Source organism: Sinocyclocheilus grahami, unplaced genomic scaffold, assembly GCF_001515645.1.
Source record: "Sinocyclocheilus grahami isolate Dianchi unplaced genomic scaffold, SAMN03320097.WGS_v1.1 scaffold74.1, whole genome shotgun sequence".
In the NCBI taxonomy this organism is placed as follows: Eukaryota; Metazoa; Chordata; class Actinopteri; order Cypriniformes; family Cyprinidae; genus Sinocyclocheilus; species Sinocyclocheilus grahami.
The window spans coordinates 914997-934097 of NW_015505253.1; the positions used below are offsets into that span (position 1 = coordinate 914997).

At 34.7% G+C, this 19101-nt stretch overlaps 1 pseudogene; it reads left to right on the forward strand.

Moving 5' to 3' along the window:
• Positions 1-1634: 1634 nt before the first annotated feature.
• LOC107585776 (stromal interaction molecule 1-like) overlaps positions 1635-19101 on the forward strand; it is a 53340-nt pseudogene continuing 35873 nt past the window's right edge.

The following is a 19101-nucleotide window of genomic DNA, read 5'->3' on the forward strand; positions in this document are numbered from 1 at the left end:
ACAAGCAGGCTCTGCAGTCCCTTCACATGGAAGGGTGAGTGGAACAAGAAAAGTTTTAGGAAAACACCATCATAGCAGATGTGGGTGTCCAATCAAACAGTGAATGCACGTTTTTTTTTGCACAAGTCAAAGTGTCACTTTCTTGCGTCCTTCTATGCACAACTGGAAGTTGTATAATTATTGACTATTTATTGCTGGTGATTTGGCGTGAGTGTTTTATGGCCCAGTCAGATTCTGTGGCCTTTTTCATATTTTCTGCACTGAATTTGTGGGAATTCTGCAGATTTATGCAGAAATCTGTGTGAAAATAAATGTCATGCAAGCCCCCAATTAAGGAAGTAGGTTAGATATTAGGGTTAGTAAATGATTTTCGATCTTTTAGATTGCAGCTCAAACATCAGAGCACTAGCAACACTAAGGTCATGGTTTGATTCCCAGGTAATGCATGAACTGATAAAATGTATAATTTGAATGTAATGTAAGTCGCTTTGGATAAAAGTGCCAGTTAAGTGCCTAAATGTAGAAACATAATTGATATGAATACAAAGTATAATAGTACTATGTGAAAATTCTGCTTTGCATCACAGCAATAAATTACAATTTCAAATATATTCAAATAGTAAACAGTTATTTTAAATTGTAATAATATTTCTGATTTAACTGTATTTTTAATATTTATTTTTTTTATCAAATGCATTCCTGGTGAGCATAAGACTAATTTTGTGTTCCATGTGAGAAATCGTGAGAAATCATGAGTTTGAAACGACATGCAAGAAGCTGAATGTATCAAACTTGAATCATTAAAATATATATATTCGATCTTTTAGATTGCAGCTCAAACATCAGAGCACTAGCAACACTAAGGTCATGGTTTGATTCCCAGGTAATGCATGAACTGATAAAATGTATAATTTGAATGTAATGTAAGTCGCTTTGGATAAAAGTGCCAGTTAAGTGCCTAAATGTAGAAACATAATTGATATGAATACAAAGTATAATAGTACTATGTGCAAATAATTGATAAAAATAAATAACGGCAGCCTTATAAAAATTATAAAAATAAATGTAATATTATATAATTATATTATGTATTAATATTTAGTGCTGTCAAGCGATTATCGCGATTAATCGCATGCAAAAAACTTTTTGTTTACATATGTGTGTGCTGTGTGTATTTATGATGTATATATAATATACACACACATGCATATATATTTCAGAAAAATATGTTTATATATTAAATAGATTTCTACATAATATAAACTATATTAATATAAATATATTCATGTTAAAATTGTCAAAATACAGTGTATATACTCTATAATATAATATGTGTGTACATTTATATATAGCATACATCATAAATACACACAGTACACACACTTATATTATGTAAACAACAACTTTTATTTTGGATGCGATTAATCGCGATTAATAGTTTGACAGAATCATTTATATAAATATTACACATATGTAAAACACCCTCCACTGTGGTAAACAGAATAAACATACTAAATAATCCCTAACAAACATGCAAGACAATATAATTAATTAAATATACCAAAAAAAAGTAAGTCGACGTAAAGTCGACACCTTGAACTAAGCAGCATGTGTGTGCTCGTTATAACGGAGCCTGTGATAGTGAGCACTGATCAGGCGTAGTGTGAAAGCAGTGAGTGTGTGACTGCGCATGCGTCGCGACTCGCGCCGCAGACTGCGAGCCCGGCGTGAATCGAGGAGGAAGCGCAGCGTATTTGGACTCTCTTTGCTTCTGTCTCTGACAGAGGGCGACTGAGCCACCGTCCACCTGCCGTATTCTCTCATCGGCGGGACGGAGAACCGGACAGAACCGTGTGGTCGTGTGTTTTTGGAGCGTTTCCACACAAAGCCTCCATGGAGTCTGATGAGCTGAAGACGAACCTCAAACACTGAGACGATCTCCACGAGGATCCGAGGTAACGCAGCTCATTTAAAACGGTTTCACGTTTAGTTTCGCTGTGTTTTACATCACGTATCGTTTTAGAGATGGATTTGGGTGTTTAGGAAGAGGGAAATGTGAGAACCAGTGGCCTCGTGCCGCTACAAAACCAGCTGCGCATTCAACCGCATGAATATAAAGATAATACAGTGTCGTTGATTATGAATCAGCTATTTATGACTGATTTTGTTATGCAAATGTGGGTGAAACAACTATTACTAGTTACGATCTGCTCCTGAACCATATCTGGATATATAATACGTAGGTTGTGTTAATTATTAAGATGATTATTTTGTAAAGTCTATGTTGCCCTTCATATGGTACTGCAACGTTAAGCTAAACCTTTCAGACTAAACCTTTTAAACGGCGAGTATAGTTAACCAAAGGCTGGACTTTATAGTTTGCCCTTTGGTTTTGGTGTTTATTCTGTATTATTTATTTACTTATTTTTGATTTAATGTGTTTTTCAACTATGTTTTACTGGGGGTCTAATTGACGACAAATAAAAACATCGCACTATTTTTAATTGCCATAACCTATAATTAATTTTTATTTAAATTTCTTTAATTTAATTATAATTTAAATTTCCTTAATTTAATTAATTAATTAATTAACCTATAATTAATTTTAATTTCTTTAATTTCTCCTCTTTCCTACTATTTGTTTTGCTTCTGTTTCAGTTTTTATAACCATTTCTTACTAATGTGTAAGTAAGTTGTTGTTTTTTAGCATGTGTGTTTGGCAGTGTAATTTTTTAGGATTACTCATAAACCACTGTCGTTTGATTTGTATTATTTGTACTTATTTATTTTAATTTGTTAAATTGTCTGAATTTATTATGTCTGTATAGGTCTTTTATTAAGTTTTTAGTTTGATTTAATTTGAGTTATTTTAATACTTCAACAAACTAAATGGAAATGAAATAATATATATATTGAATTTACAAATGTGTATATATGTAGTTGTTTTAATACTACACTTGATTGCTTCTGTTTCTCCTCTTTCCTACTATTTGTTTTGCTTCTGTTTCAGTTTTTATAACCATTTCTTACTAATGTGTAAGTAAGTTGTTGTTTTTTAGCATGTGTGTTTGGCAGTGTAATTTTTTAGGATTACTCATAAACCACTGTCGTTTGATTTGTATTATTTGTACTTATTTATTTTAATTTGTTAAATTGTCTGAATTTATTATGTCTGTATAGGTCTTTTATTAAGTTTTTAGTTTGATTTAATTTGAGTTATTTTAATACTTCAACAAACTAAATGGAAATGAAATAATATATATATTGAATTTACAAATGTGTATATATGTAGTTGTTTTAATACTACACTTGATTGCTTCTGTTGTCCTCATTTGTAAGTCGCTTTGGATAAAAGCATCTGATAAATGATTAAATAAATAAATAAAAAATAACCTTTCTGAAATTTGAATTTACATAAGGGTAATTTTTTCTAAAAATAATTAAAAATTAATAAAAAATAGTAATACGGTAATCATTTTTTGGGGTAATTACTAGGGCTGGGTATCGATTCAGATGTCCCTATTCGATTTCGATTCGCAAGCTCTCGATTCGATTCTCGATTTTTGGATTACATTCAGTGAATATAGTTTTAATACAAATGCTATCGATATTTCTAAAAAAATGAACAGTAAACATCAGTTTACAAATGGTGAATTAATAAAAAGAAATTAAGCCACATGCATGTATTTTAAACTTATACTTTTTTTTGTATGGGTCCTTTTTTAAACAATTATAGGGCCCTATAAAATGTTCTTAATTTTTCTGGTAATCAGATGAAGGCATAAAACATTAATTTAATTTATCCTAATCAAATGGAAATTAAACCCTTTTATTTTTTGGCAAACAAAGTGCTGCACAACAGAGGTTTACTGTTAAAATAAAAAAGAAAACAGATGTGATTATTCCTTTAAAAATAAAGATTTATTAATATTTATTAGAAGTAGTAGCATTGAGTCTTATGACTTCTAAATAGTAATATATTCTGACAATTTCTTAACGTTAAACTTTTATTTTGACGGGTTGCCGTGAAGTACTTGCAGCTGCTGTGTATGTGATATGACGGTAGTTTTCTCAAATGAAATTGTAAAATGCTAATGAAGTGACTCTCAGAGCAGCTGGAGATGACATTCGTGTTCATATCGTCATATAGTGAGACGGCAGAAGCTGAAAACACCGCAAGCGTCATCTGGGCTTTAGTATGTGTGTAGTAAACAAAACAGTGCGCCGCGCCATTCCCGATTCATTCATTGCGGAAATCATGGCGCCTTATGCGTGATATCAAATGCTTCTGCAGATTTACAGTATTACTATAGCATTTCACCTGAGCATTGTTAATCATGACATGCGTATGGCCATGATACGCGCTGAATTAATGTCAGGCTTTCTGTTGTAACATCGCACAAGGTAAATAAGGGTGACATCTAGTGGAGAAGACTAATGATAAGATTCACGTTAATCGGATCTTATTTTAAATATGTGCTGAAAGAAATCCCGGAAAAGATCGATTCGCGGCTTTTGAGAACCGATATCGAATCGACGTCATTTAAAAAAACGATTAATCAAAATTTTTTTTTTTTTTTTTTTACTTTTATTTTTACCTTAGTAATAATGCATTTAAACAAAAAGTGTAAGTGGGGCCTACATTATTAATATATTTGTATACTTTAAAATACTCTTATGTATTATAGCTATAAAATAGAAAAGCTATAAAAAAGCTACTAAAAAGTTCTGAGGCACCAAAAATTTATATAACAGAAGAAAAATACTGAGCATAAAAAAAATTATACTTAAAAATAGGGACTTTTATCTATTACCTTTTTTCTTGGGCAATAAGTGTCATAATTATAGACATTAAAGCGGCCTCCAAAATCGCATACTGTCTAGTAGGTGCTATATTTAGTTTGAAACGTACTTAAAAGCTTAGTTAAAAAAGTATGTTTTGTATAGTATGAATATGGATGGATTGAAGGAAATTTGGACATGCTGCTCTTTTCATGTGTTGTTTTTCGTTTACTATAAAGTACGAAAGCGGGCATATTCGGATGCAGCATAAGTGTGTTCCATTTGCCAGTGTTCTTCCCTTTTTCGTCTTGGGATTCATTTAATACATGACTTGACATCCAGGGGTTGGATTGTTGGTTTGCTGACATGATCTTTCTCGCTTGTATCCCAAACCAGCTGTCCCACTATGGAGCTCAGCAGATTGGTGACTTTCTGGATTGTATGTATATGCTTCTTGTTGGAATGTCGAGCGGACAAATCCAATCATGTAAGCCCAGACCCCTTACCATCGGACAACGGTGTCTCGGGTGAGTTTGAAATGTTTGAATTATTATTTTACAGCGGCGAAAAAGTAGCTGTGTCATCATAGATGAGAGTTGACGGCCTGTTCAACAAACGAGATGTACTTCAAACTGCTCTGTGCTTTGCAGCCCCCTGTCCCAGTGCTTTAGTCTTATTTAGAAATTGTAAGGGGGTCTAAATGCGGCCCGGCTGAGAATAGGAAGGGAATGCATTCTCTGTTAAGCGCTGTCCTCACTTGGGCTGCTCTGTGGTAGCGTTTCAAATAAAGGTGCCTAGAGCATCAAAGTGTGTACAATTTTTTCTGTAATGTGTTTTAGGCCCATATAAAGGGTGGCTTGTCCTTAGAGTTCATCTGAGTTGACATTTAAGAGATGTTTGGGATCTGTTGCTTCTTGCCCAGATGCCTGCTCTACAAAAAAAAACCGTTTTAGTCAAGAGTGTGGGGAAAAATATCTTTGTGTTGTAATTTGGATCAGTTCTGATTTTGGCGTGAAGTTTATTTTAAAAATCATGGGGGAAAAATGGATTTCCAGGCCTTGAAAGTAATGCAATAATGTGAAAATATATCTAGATTTTTTACACTCAGCCTTAAAAAAAACAATTTAAGAAAAATTCAAGTATATATATTTTACTTGAAATTATACGGTATACTAATATGAAATGCATGGTGTATAACTTTAACAGTCTGTATTAGAGATGCACCGATTGCAATTTTCTTGGCCGATTCCGATTTTTTTTGTTAGTGTGATCTGCCGATTCCGGTTTTCTTTCTAAGAACTATAATTGACAGCATATACAAACAAAAATCTACTTTTCTTCAACGCAAAGTTTTATTTTCATAAAAAAAACAAGTAAAAAGTCAGTAATAAAATAAGAACACAATAAATTGCAAACAACAGCACAAATAAATGGAATAGAATAAAGAGAGCTATGAAAGTTTTTCAGGTTAAGTAAGTTTTTATTCAGGTAAGAAATACTACAGAAATTAAAGTAATCAAATGTTAAATAAGACATCCAGTGTTTTACATTTGATTACTTTAATTTCTGTAGTCTTCATTGTAAAAATTAAATACAGATTAATGCTTGCCATTAAAGTTATAAAACGTATTCAGTCAAGAGCAGAAAGGGATTTTCTTTGTCTTTTGTTCTTTGATTAACATGACAGACAGCAGTAGGAATATTGGACTGCGGTCCCTTTAAGAGTTTATTCACAGACCCAATATAGGGCCTGTTTACACCTGGTCATTTCATGCGTTTTCGCTGATCGGATATCGATCTGATTTGTTAAAACGTTTCCATTTACACTTTGCCGCATAAATGTGTCGTCGCAAAACGGATATAAATCCGATCTTCAATTCCCACGCAATATTTAAATTTAATGGAGTTCACGTCAACGAAATCAAAAGATAACAGCTAATTTCAAGATCAAAGACCGCAATAGGAGAGCGCGCGGCATCAGCACTGGAAAGATAAGTTTGTCTTATTGCCAATACCGATTAATTAACCGATAGTTTTAAAATTGATACTGAACAAAAATTAAAATAGTGCTTTATTAACAAAAACAGTATTGAACCATACTACTAGTAGTAGTAGTAGTAGTAAAAAAAAAAAATTAAGTAATAGTAAATGTTGAAATTAACACACTCTAACAAGGAGCAATACTTGCATGGCTTTCATTAATCTTAATGCTACAAATGGACTCTTATTTTAAAGTGTTACCATTTCATTTAAACTGTCATGCTTAAAGATGCACATCTTTAAATATATACACAAAGGCTATAGCATTAAAATTATATACATATGGATATTTTATGTATACTCTCACACTTTCTATTCTTGAAATAAAAGTGCAGCGCTGAGTCTTGGAGAACTCACCGGTATCACACACACTCCGGACGCGTCGCGTTCAACTCGAGCAGCGGTCTAAAACAGTTTATTTAATCACCAAACGGACTCAAGTTTACTTCAAGAATGAACAATTTGGCATGGATGTTTAAAAAACGGAAAGAGAAAGCGCGACCTATATTATAGCTCTATAAATGAAGCACACAGACTTTATTAGAGCCACAGAAAGACAAACTTTTGCTGAAAATGCACAATACACAATTCATTATGTACATTAACAACGATTCGGGACCAATATAATGTAATTTAAAGGAAAACTATGTGAATGGCGCTCTGTGGTGACAGATTTTCTGTCGGCTGCATTTAAATCCGCGTCTGAAGTTTTCCGCTCTGTTCAGCGTGCAGTATCACGTGTCTAAACAAATAGCACGTGCTGTCAGTGATTTCAACCACTAGAGGCCGCTCTCGCACTGTATAATGACAGCAGACCCTTCTCAGCCGCTCCAGCAATGGACGTAACCCGGAAAATATATATATATACACATATACATATATATATATATATACACATATATACATATATATATATCTTTCCGTAATTTTTTTTTTAATATATATATTATCATTATTTAATTGATCAGTTAAAATAATGACTTTCAAACACGCACTATTGTTCATTTTACTTTATTGTTGTTTTTTTTCAGCTTGCTATATTTTTCCATGTCATTATTCAAATGATGTGAGAACCCTGGAAGTGCGTCATTGGTTTGTAACCAGTATGATGATTTTTGTGTTTTAGTTTCTAATCTTATTTGCCTCGTAACTTATTTATGGAACACAACGCAAATGTTAAGTGGCAATTTTCTTAATGCAGTTACATAGCTAGTATTGTTACATGTGAACTGGGTGACGTTGAAGTTATATTTGCCTGTCATCAATCACGTTCTGCCTCTGATGTAAAAGTTGTCTTTTACAGTGGCGTTCTGGTGGTCTTGCTTTTCCGTGTTATGTTAGTGAATCAAACCGTCTGATTTTGATTGCAGTGTTAATGAGTCAAGAGCCCTTTGGGAAAATGGCCTGAAGTCCAGTGTGTTTCTAAGCTTTTGTTGAACTGGAATAGAGCCCAGTCATTAAATGATAATACACCATTCGGCTACTGGCTGAACGAGCTGTATTGTATGTGTCCACTATTTTTCACTCTAAATTTTGCAGTGAATTTACCTTTTAGAGAGTTGCCTGTAACTCTGCAAATCGATCCAGGTCTACTATTTCAAACAGTAATATGCTATGCTTAGTGTTTTTAGTAGTTACACAGTTATTTTGCATCTTTAATGCATATTTCTGTATGAGTGTTGTACTTTTATCATACTGTAGTGATAAAAACATTGGAAATTGCAGCTGGTATTACTTCCACTTCATTCATCACACTGGAAATGAAAGGTCAAATCGAGTTTTACTGCACATTTTAGTAAATGTAGTAGATAACCTGGGCATCTTGTGCATGCAGATAATTTGCATACTCTATACACACACACACACACACACTACATACTGCAAAGATAAAATAGCATGCTATTCTCAATCTAAATATAACCTTGTTCTGTCTCCGATTGTGGGAAGTCATACCATAGGTGGTTGTTTTGCATCTGAAGCTGGTTAATGTAAATATTTTATAAGGGTAAGAAGTTTGCAAAGCAAATGATCATGTTGTACACACTGTATGCAACTGGTGTGTTACATAGTTTCTGAGCAGGTTGGGCTCATTGCATTAAATTTCAGAAGCTGTGGTTTTAGAATCATGTATGGGTGTTTTACGATGCTGTATTTAAGATAATGTATTATCTGCATCGGGCACAAGTGTGTATGACAGCATTAAAATAACAGGCCAAGTAGGGGTGGGCGATATGAGCTAAAATTCATATCACAATATTTTACACTGTCCAGACGATATCAATATTATATTGCGATATGAGGAAAAAAATTACAGGCAAAATATTTTAACCTTATGTAACTGTGCCATTGTTTTTCTCAAAAAGTGCAAACGTGCAACTTTAGGTAGGCCTGTATTAAATTAAAATTAAATAAATATTGTGCGTTTCAGTTTGCCAGTGGTTCCCAAACTTTTTCTGCCGCCCCCCCCCCTTTGTAGAGAAAAATATTTTCAAGGCGGGGGTTTTTTTGTTTTTTTTTTGGAAAGTCTCTTATGCTCACCAAGGCTACATTTATTTATTAAAAATACATTAAACACTGTGATATTGTGAAATATTGTCCATTTAAATGATCTGTTTGAATGTTTTAACATATTGGCTACTGTATTCCTGTGATCAAAGCTGAATTTTCAGCAGCCATTACTCCAGTCTTCAGTGTTTTTGGTATTTGTGAATCTTAAGTATATTCATAATCTGCTTTACGTTTACCTGGCACTGGAAGTCCTTTCACAAACTTGTAACTTGCATGCTTCGAGCAAAACCATACATCGTTCATTTATATTTCTACATGGCTCCCTGCAATACAACTCTGATTCTTCAATCGTGTCATCTAGTGGTCTGTTATTCATACAACCACAACTGCTACAACTGATAACGGAGTGCTCAAGCGGGTACTGCGAGTCATGTTGAGGTAATTAAAATATCAAATTAATATTTTGTGCTCAATTATTTACTTCTCAGACAAGTGGCCGCGTGATAAGCGGGAAAATTACGTAGTGTAGTCTTTATCACCGTGCAGAGGTTTCTTTTGCAAAATAATCTGCTGACTTTACACTATCCCTCAGCCTTGCTGTGCCCCCCAGTTTTGGGAACCACTGACTGGACTAGGAGATTTGTGCTCTGTTAATTTGGTCTGTTACGACGCTCTAGGTGTTTAATTACTAATGCCTGTGTATTGCACACACAGGACAAAAACGTTCAGCCTCGACTCTTACACTTACTTTATCGTCATTTGTGTTCAAATTTGCAAAGCGTACCAAATTGAACAAAACTATATAAATGCAAAATTTGAATTCATGAATATATAACTGTATCCACGGTATAGCAAAATCCATATCATGGAACAACATAATACCGGTACTCACTTTCATACCGGTATAGCGCCCACCCCTAAGTCCAAGTCACTTATAGACCACATAAAGAGATGAGTATTAAGGCACTGAAATTAGTCTTAGATAATGGAGTTTCCTGGTTTTCCCAGCACTTAGATAAACAGGCACATGGGAAGTGTGGCAACTTTGGCCTCTATCGAATTCAGTCACAAGCGTTCAAGGAAATTTGGGGGTTTTCTTCTCCTCCCCCCCCTCCTCCTCTCTAACCATAATGTTGTTATAAACTCATTACAAAATGACAAGAAAATGGTTTATGAATTAATGTTAATTTCAACATCTCTATGATATCTGAAGGAGAAAACGGTTGAAAAGTGTGCTTTTATTCAGTAGGGAACATTAAATTGATCAAAAGTGACCGTAAAGAGATTTATAATGTTACAAACAATTTCAATTTCTATTTCAAATAAATGTAAGTCATCAAAAGTCCCTGAAAAAATGACTGAGAAAATGTATCACAGTTTCCGGAAAAAAAAGCACAACTGCTTTCAACATTGATAATAGATAGATAATGGAGTTTCCTGGTTTTCCCAGCACTTAGATAAACAGGCACATGGGAAGTGTGGCAACTTTGGCCTCTATCGAATTCAGTCACAAGCGTTCAAGGAAATTTGGGGGTTTTCTTCTCCTCCCCCCCCTCCTCCTCTCTAACCATAATGTTGTTATAAACTCATTACAAAATGACAAGAAAATGGTTTATGAATTAATGTTAATTTCAACATCTCTATGATATCTGAAGGAGAAAACGGTTGAAAAGTGTGATTTTATTCAGTAGGGAACATTAAATTGATCAAAAGTGACCGTAAAGAGATTTATAATGTTACAAACAATTTCAATTTCTATTTCAAATAAATGTAAGTCATCAAAAGTCCCTGAAAAAATGACTGAGAAAATGTATCAGTTTCCGAAAAAAAAAGCACAACTGCTTTCAACATTGATAATAGAATAAAGAAATGTTTCTTGAGTTATTAGTGGGTTATTAATATAATCCAATTTAATATAATATAAACCATAAAACATGTTTTGTTACTTTACAGCATTTCTAATTTTCATTTAGTTTATTGTGATGTACTAAAATAACTCAAACTAAAATTGAGACAGGAAATATAAAATAAAAACTAATTGAAAATACTGATTTAAAAACTATCATTATAACTGTATGATACTAAAATAGCACTGCTAAAGGACCAAATGAACATACAGTGTTAGAATAATTTCTAAAGGATGAAGACTAGAGTCAACATTACCATATTTTTTTACAAAAAAGGCAGCCTTGTTGAGCATAAAAGACTCAAAAACATTAAAGAAATCTTACCAACCCCAAGCGTTTGAGCATTAGTGTACCTGTATGTCTTAATACTGCAGCTCTTATCCCATTTCATTAAATGTTTCTTGACTGCATCTGTCTCCCTGTGACCAAATTCTCTCAAGCTTTAGTGGAGAGGATCTGTCCCCACCACGCCTCCGCAGGCCTTGATCTTTGGAACTTCCTGTGAGTGTCATGTCTGAGAACCGCACCGATGGAGCTCAGCGTCTCCTGAGGGTGATGGTCAGGCTTCACACATTAAACAACGCTCATGCCACTGGTCGGTCTGGAATTGTTTCCAGTTCTGTTGGAGAAGACAATGTCCCATGAGCTGCAGTTGGTGCGCTAGTCCACAGCTGACCCAAAAAGGCAGCCGGCCCCTCATCTCCTGAGTCCTGTCTGTTATATCACAGCAGATTGACAGAAAATATATAGTGGTTTGGTGTCCCTTTTCTTTCTTTTCTTTCTTTTTTTTTTTTTTTTAGAGAGAGGAAATATTTATACGATGAGTTAATTTTTGACTCTTCTTGACTAGCTGGACTGTTATAATTGTTGTAAGGGGACTTTTGCATTACATAACTGTATTCACTGAACCCTGATTAGATATAGAGAGTCATGTTTCTTACATAGACAGCTTTCTGGGGTTTGACCAGTACTTTTGATCTTAGGCCTGTTCAGGTTATATAACACTTTAAATGGGACATCAGCTGGTAACCTAAAGCCAGCAAGATACTCTACACAAGTATGCAAAAGCATTGCAAGTGTGCCATCCTATTCTTAATCTTACTTCTCACTGTTCTCAGGGTGTCGATAAAGTTTCCTAGCTGTTATTTTGGTAGTTAACTATAAGCGTGTCAACCGTTGAACTAACTAGTTGAGTTTTCTCCAAACTGTTGCTCGCCATGATTGTGGTTGACCGTTCTGATATATCTTGACGGATTGCCATCAAGCTTTTTTTTTTTGCATTCCTGCTTGGAGTAATGTATGTTTTGAACCTAAAAGTTACAATTAAAATGCAGTGTAATTTAAAAAATATATTTTATTGATCCAATCTGGTTGAAGCATCTAATTTGTGCTCGAATTCAAATTATATATAAATATAATATGAATTATTAGTTTTTATTTATTTATTTACATTGTGTATGTAAACTACAGTTTGCGATTTTATTTATTTTTATTTTTATTATTATTTTTTACTTTTATTCATTAAAATACTCAAAAGTGACTTTAAAGCAATCTATCTTTGCTGATCACTTGTGATTACATCGTCTGAGACAAGCAGTTCAATTTCTTCTGGTTTGCTCCATTTGTTTTGAGTACAGCCTGGTATTTAAGACGGTACATCTAATATAAAGGTTGTAGTTCATTCTTCTTGGTAAGTGATACATTTCAGAAACCAGATATGCTTCTATTCATGTCCATTTAGCAACACCCCTAACCTGGTTCCCAATCATTTGCCAAGCCTTCAGGGTGACTTTGATAGGCTTAGATAGACTTCTGTCTCTGTTCTTGGAAAACTTTAAGAGACATCTCCTCTTAGATTTCTAAATGCATGTCTTGTGTTATGAAAAGACAGATGCCAAGGTTTAATTTTGCAGCTTAATGTTCTTTTGTGTTATAACACTGATATACACAAACAACCGGATACATCACAGTCTCTCTAGTACCACACGCTCTGATCTGATAAAGTTCCCACTTGTGAACGTTCACACAAACTACTGCAGATTATCTCGGCACAAACCAGAGCCTTCCTGGCCCTCAGAACCTTGAGTGGGGTAACACAACAGCTGTACAGATTTGCGGCCTTAAAATAGTTGTTTGCTAGTTTTAGTTAATACCACAGCCAGTCTATTTTTATCCCCCCTCATAGTTGGAGTTGGAAACCTCCATGGACACAGTGGGATTTGGAGTGGGACTGTTTAGAAGCACCTCTGAATTCTGAAATTGGATCCGGTGCTATCATTTTAAACGCAGACCATCTTCATTAGCATGCAATGTTCTCATTAAAGTGCTTTGTGGCCCCCGACAGTTAAATGAACTATTGCTAAGGCAACAAGCCATATTTGTTTTTTATCTCGCCTTTATTTCCAAAAAGGCGCTCTTTTATTGTTTGTTGTCCTGTTGAATGCGCTAGTTCTCAATTGAAAACCAGTAAAGCTTCTAGTACTGTAGGATGGCGTAATGGTTAAAGATCTTGGCTGGTAACAAAAAGGTTGCAGGTTTGAAACTCAGAAGGACCTTTCACCATTGTGACATGGAACGTAACTTAAGCGATAAAAGCATCTGCTAAATGTGTACTTAGAACTTAGTTATCGAGATTTGCCTTTTGCAACTCTACTTCTATAACTTGAATTTCCATAATTTGATGTATTAATGTGTGAAACAGGATAATAACCTAGAAAAATTATATGTTGAGGCTTTATTTTATCAATTGAGAATTGTAAAAAGTGTATGTTTGATAACAGAATGGACCTAGACCTAACAATACTTTGCCAAAACAATTAATAGTTGACCAATAAATTGCCAAGGCTCATATGTATCAACCCATATTTGGCTTTTTTTTTTTTTTTAATTATCATTTTAATAAGAATTTTTTATGTTTGGCCAATACATTTCAGAAGCTGGACTTCTGTTTTGACAACACTAAAAATAGTTTTTTTGCTGTTCATACCGATTCAATATATTATTTAACATAACTGTTGGAAGAAAGTAAATGATGTATGAAAGATGTATTACAGCATTTGCAAGTCTGTTATTAGTAAAAAAATAAATAAATCTGGTTAATTTTCAAATATTTTCTAAATATTATGTAAAATAAATATACATTTTTAGTATAAATTATAAAAAAATCTGTATCAGTTGTCCACTAAAACATTGACTATAGCTAGTGGTTACAGGTGCAATAGGTGATTGTCTTGAGAAACATTTTTTGTTATGCTGGTTGAAAGTCTCTTCACAATCCCGATAGCAATTATTAAGTTAAGTAGTCTAAATGTATTTATAGGCATAGGACCAAGAAATGTTCGTCCAATGAAAACTCTCGGTCCGAGCGTTTTAATGGGCTTTCCTACCTGCCTGTCAACGTATGTATTAGCATACCTCTGCACACCCAGTTCGCGCAGACAGGATACATCATCAGCGCGTTCACGCACACTTTGCAGACAGAGCTAGAATGGCAAACATCAACAACCCAATCTTCCTTCCTGGTATTGTAGTACTTTTAAAGTTTTATCACCGGTGAATGACACATGATGTAGGCAGCCCAGCGGTTCAGTCCTCACGCCCCCGCACTGCATATTTTGCAGGTCTCGCTAGTTAGCACACCCGATGCAGATAAGCAGCTCATTAGAAGTGAGCTACGTGCATGAACTGTGTTCCGGTCGATATGATCCCTACACAGTGTTCATTGCTTCCTACTCCCTATACATTTTTAGTATAAATTATAAAAAAATCTGTATCAGTTGTCCACTAAAACATTGACTATAGCTAGTGGTTACAGGTGCAATAGGTGATTGTCTTGAGAAACATTTTTTGTTATGCTGGTTGAAAGTCTCTTCACAATCCCGATAGCAATTATTAAGTTAAGTAGTCTAAATGTATTTATAGGCATAGGACCAAGAAATGTTCGTCCAATGAAAACTCTCGGTCCGAGCGTTTTAATGGGCTTTCCTACCTGCCTGTCAACACACAGTATGTATTAGCATACCTCTGCACACCCAGTTCGCGCAGACAGGATACATCATCAGCGCGTTCACGCACACTTTGCAGACAGAGCTAGAATGGCAAACATCAACAACCCAATCTTCCTTCCTGGTATTGTAGTACTTTTAAAGTTTTATCACCGGTGAATGACACATGATGTAGGCAGCCCAGCGGTTCAGTCCTCACGCCCCCGCACTGCATATTTTGCAGGTCTCGCTAGTTAGCACACCCGATGCAGATAAGCAGCTCATTAGAAGTGAGCTACGTGCATGAACTGTGTTCCGGTCGATATGATCCCTACACAGTGTTCATTGCTTCCTACTCCCTGAGCGAGAGAAATCCGTTGAAGTTTACTTCATTTCGGAACATGGGCTGGAATTGGGAACCGCTGATGTAGCCTATTGTAGTAATGCTGTCTCTGGTATTCTGGTCTGTGAGCGTATATGCGTTCGGGGGCGTGGCTTTGGATGGCGATTGCAGGGGGGGTGGGGGGGTGGGACGTTCGATTTCAGTGCTATCAGGCTAAAGTTAGCATTTTTCAAGATCTCCTACTGCACCTTTAACATTATCTAGTAGCCTCATAGGGAAAGGAAAGTCGTTTCAGTGGAAAGGCAAATTGTTATGTTTTGTTTAAAGTTTACAAAGATCCAGAACATGCATTATAAACATATAAAATGAGAGGTAATCCAGGAATTCGAGTTGTTTGCAGCCTGGCTTGTTTAAGTATCTCACTAACTGTGTCTTTCTCTTTTCTTCAGAGTTTTGCCGCATTGACGAGCTGCTCTGTCAGGATGAGATCGCCATCCTCAGTTTTGAGGCCATCCGCAGCATTCACAAGCAAATGGACGACGATGCCAATGGCAATGTGGACGTTTCGGAAACCGATGGGGTCAGTAAATTACTGCCTCTACGTGGCTGACTTTTGGTTAATTAAGCAGTTGATTGACCTTTGTTCTCTTCTAACCTCACACTTTGGGTGGTTGATTAAGCAGCTGATACATTTTTCTCATAGCATTAACGTTCAAGTCAGCATGATGGTGAATGAGTAATCTGCAGCAGGCTAGTAGGTACCCTGATGCTTGTTGCAGCTTGTAATATTAGGGTTATTTTATGTTTTTCATTTTACAAGCTGTCTGTTCATGTACACTATGGGGTACAACAGTGACTGCCATAGTTTTGGAAGTATTTTTCAAATTTATTTTCTCCAAAAATTCATGAACCAATACAGCTACCTTCAAAAATATTTAAATTACAAACTTTGATTTAAAGCATAAAAAGATATATATAAACTATCTGTATAAAATAAAAATTGTATGTGTAAACATACGAAAAAGGTGCAAGACTGTACTTTATTTTATTACTGAATGAACTGTTGCGTTTTACTCTTATAATATTTTATAATATACTACTATATATTTACATAATGAAATTTTGTTGATATTCATATTAAATATTAATAACAATATAATAATAATAATAAACGCATACTAATAAGAAATATTGTTTAGGTTAATCATATTTTATTTTTAAATTTTTTCTTCTGTGATTATTGAATAATGCATCATGTAATTCTTTACTGGGAATTTGGCATATTTTATGTATGGGGAAAATGAATGGGATTTTTCTCTTCCGCAACAAATAGTCGCAGCCTTATTAGCAGTTCAAGGTTATAGTGCTCAAGTCGACTGCATCCTTTTAACCTTCTCTAAGGATGGCTGTAAATCAGATTTGGCTAATTCATCCTGTCTAATGCCCTTTCCAGTGATCTGGGCTTGTTAAAGCATTAGTACACGATGAAGTGTATCAGCCTGTGTGACGTAGTGCAGCAATGTGTGTCATGGTTGGTGTTATTTTGCTCTTTGGGCTGCAAGATGCAGGGAACATTTCTGCAGGAATCCAGAAGCCATCTCACTGTGCTATTCTGAGTCAGGTGGTCTGTAGAGGCAATTAACCGTTAGTTCAGACCCATGTGTAGGTGTCTCACACAAAATATGTAGGAGTGCTCATCTAGGATCAGCTTGAGTTGTCATTAATGATAAGCCCACTGATTACGAGGGATAAAAGAAGAATTACTATACAAAATCTACAATTGTGCATGTCATTAGTCATGTGTTTTTGTCATCTTAAAGACTTTTGCCCTACTGATTATGAGGTAATGCATATGTTAACATTCTACCACCCAAGGACATTGCAGACTAGCCATAGTTCACTGACAAGCTACACAAAATCGCGTTCATAATCGGCAATGAATCGCCTGCGATTTTGAACACGATTTTGTGTAGCTTGTCAGTGATCTATGGCTCTGTGTTGTAAGCGCCGCTCCATCTGAAAGCACGTGCTGGAGATTTACTACTAATCACCAGAAGCGGCTTTACTGACAAGATTCGCATGAAAATCTCATTTGATTTTTTGCCCAGCCCTAATTTCATTTTGTGAAATGGCATATTTTGCTTGTTTTTTCAGCAGTTATCACTAGCATCTCGGATGTCATTCAGCTCCAGGAACAAATTTGAGGCATTGGTTTCACTACTAGTCAGGAGTAAGGATAATTCAAGATGGTTATGATACTAGTCGTCCAACACCCATCTTGTCAGTTAGTTTATAAAGATGCAGTGGTTGTTGGTAGATGTTTTTTGTGGAATATCCAGTTTATTTTTAGCCATTTTTAACCTGTTATTTTTAGATCTACAAAAACAGTCTTTATAATATTATTTGAACTCTTTCTCATAATCACGCTGGTTTATAGTGCACGTTTCACGGTTTATCTACATTTGATATTCTTCTAGCTATTTACCTTTAGTGGCTAATGAATCAGAGTCTTGCACATTTACAGGAAATAGCTTGTTTTCAAAATGAAAAATAAGATGGATAACCTTCTTGGCATATTTGCATTTTATATAATTTACTTTCAAGCAGCATTGTTAGGCTTTATTATTATTATTATATATATTTTTTGATCATTCAAATTCTAAGTATCAAGTTCAAATTTACATATCAAATATGATGCATCAGGCTTTTGATTAATGTTTAGGCCTATTTTTTCCATCTCTCAATCATCATTATATTTTGCCCCCCAAAATAAAGACTACAGAGCCTTGATCATAAATCCAAGCATTTAAATATCATCTTACCAAAACATACTGATATCTGTATGCAATTTATGTAACTAGTCTGCTATACGGTTTTAAAAATCTCATGGATTGACATTAGGGATGCACCGATAGGATTTTTTGGGGCTGATACCGATACCAATTTTAACAAACACTTATTGGCCGATACCGATATTTGTCACTTCCTCTCTTATTTGAAATTTTGTCATTAAAATAGATAGTATTTTGATCATGTTTTAAATCAGCAAAGTTCAAAAACACGTGCATTAAATTGTACTAGCAGTTTTATTGCTGCATCATCAAATAATTTCTAATGAACATGGATTGGATCCATTTAACATTCAGCAGGCCTACATAAATACAACAGAACAAAGATACATATTAAATGAAGTGCTTTTTAGGTAGGTTTAACAGTTTTCAGGTACAGAAATAAAGTAAACAAATGTAGAATAACACTTCACTGTATAAATTAAATACATTTTAGTCCTTCATTGTAACAGACTTTGATTAATTTTCTAATTTGTTTTTGTATACATTTTAATATTTTTTGTAAATTTAAATATTTATGAGAAGGCGGGACTCTTATTTTGATGGGTTTTCTAGTCTGTGTCGGAGCTTACGTTATATGGGTAATGAAAGCACGCAGTTCTTTGGATTTAAAGTTTGTCAGTTTATTAAGCACCCCCTGAAAAGGCATGCGATCTGTATATATTTGTTTACTGTTAGTTGTAATGTGT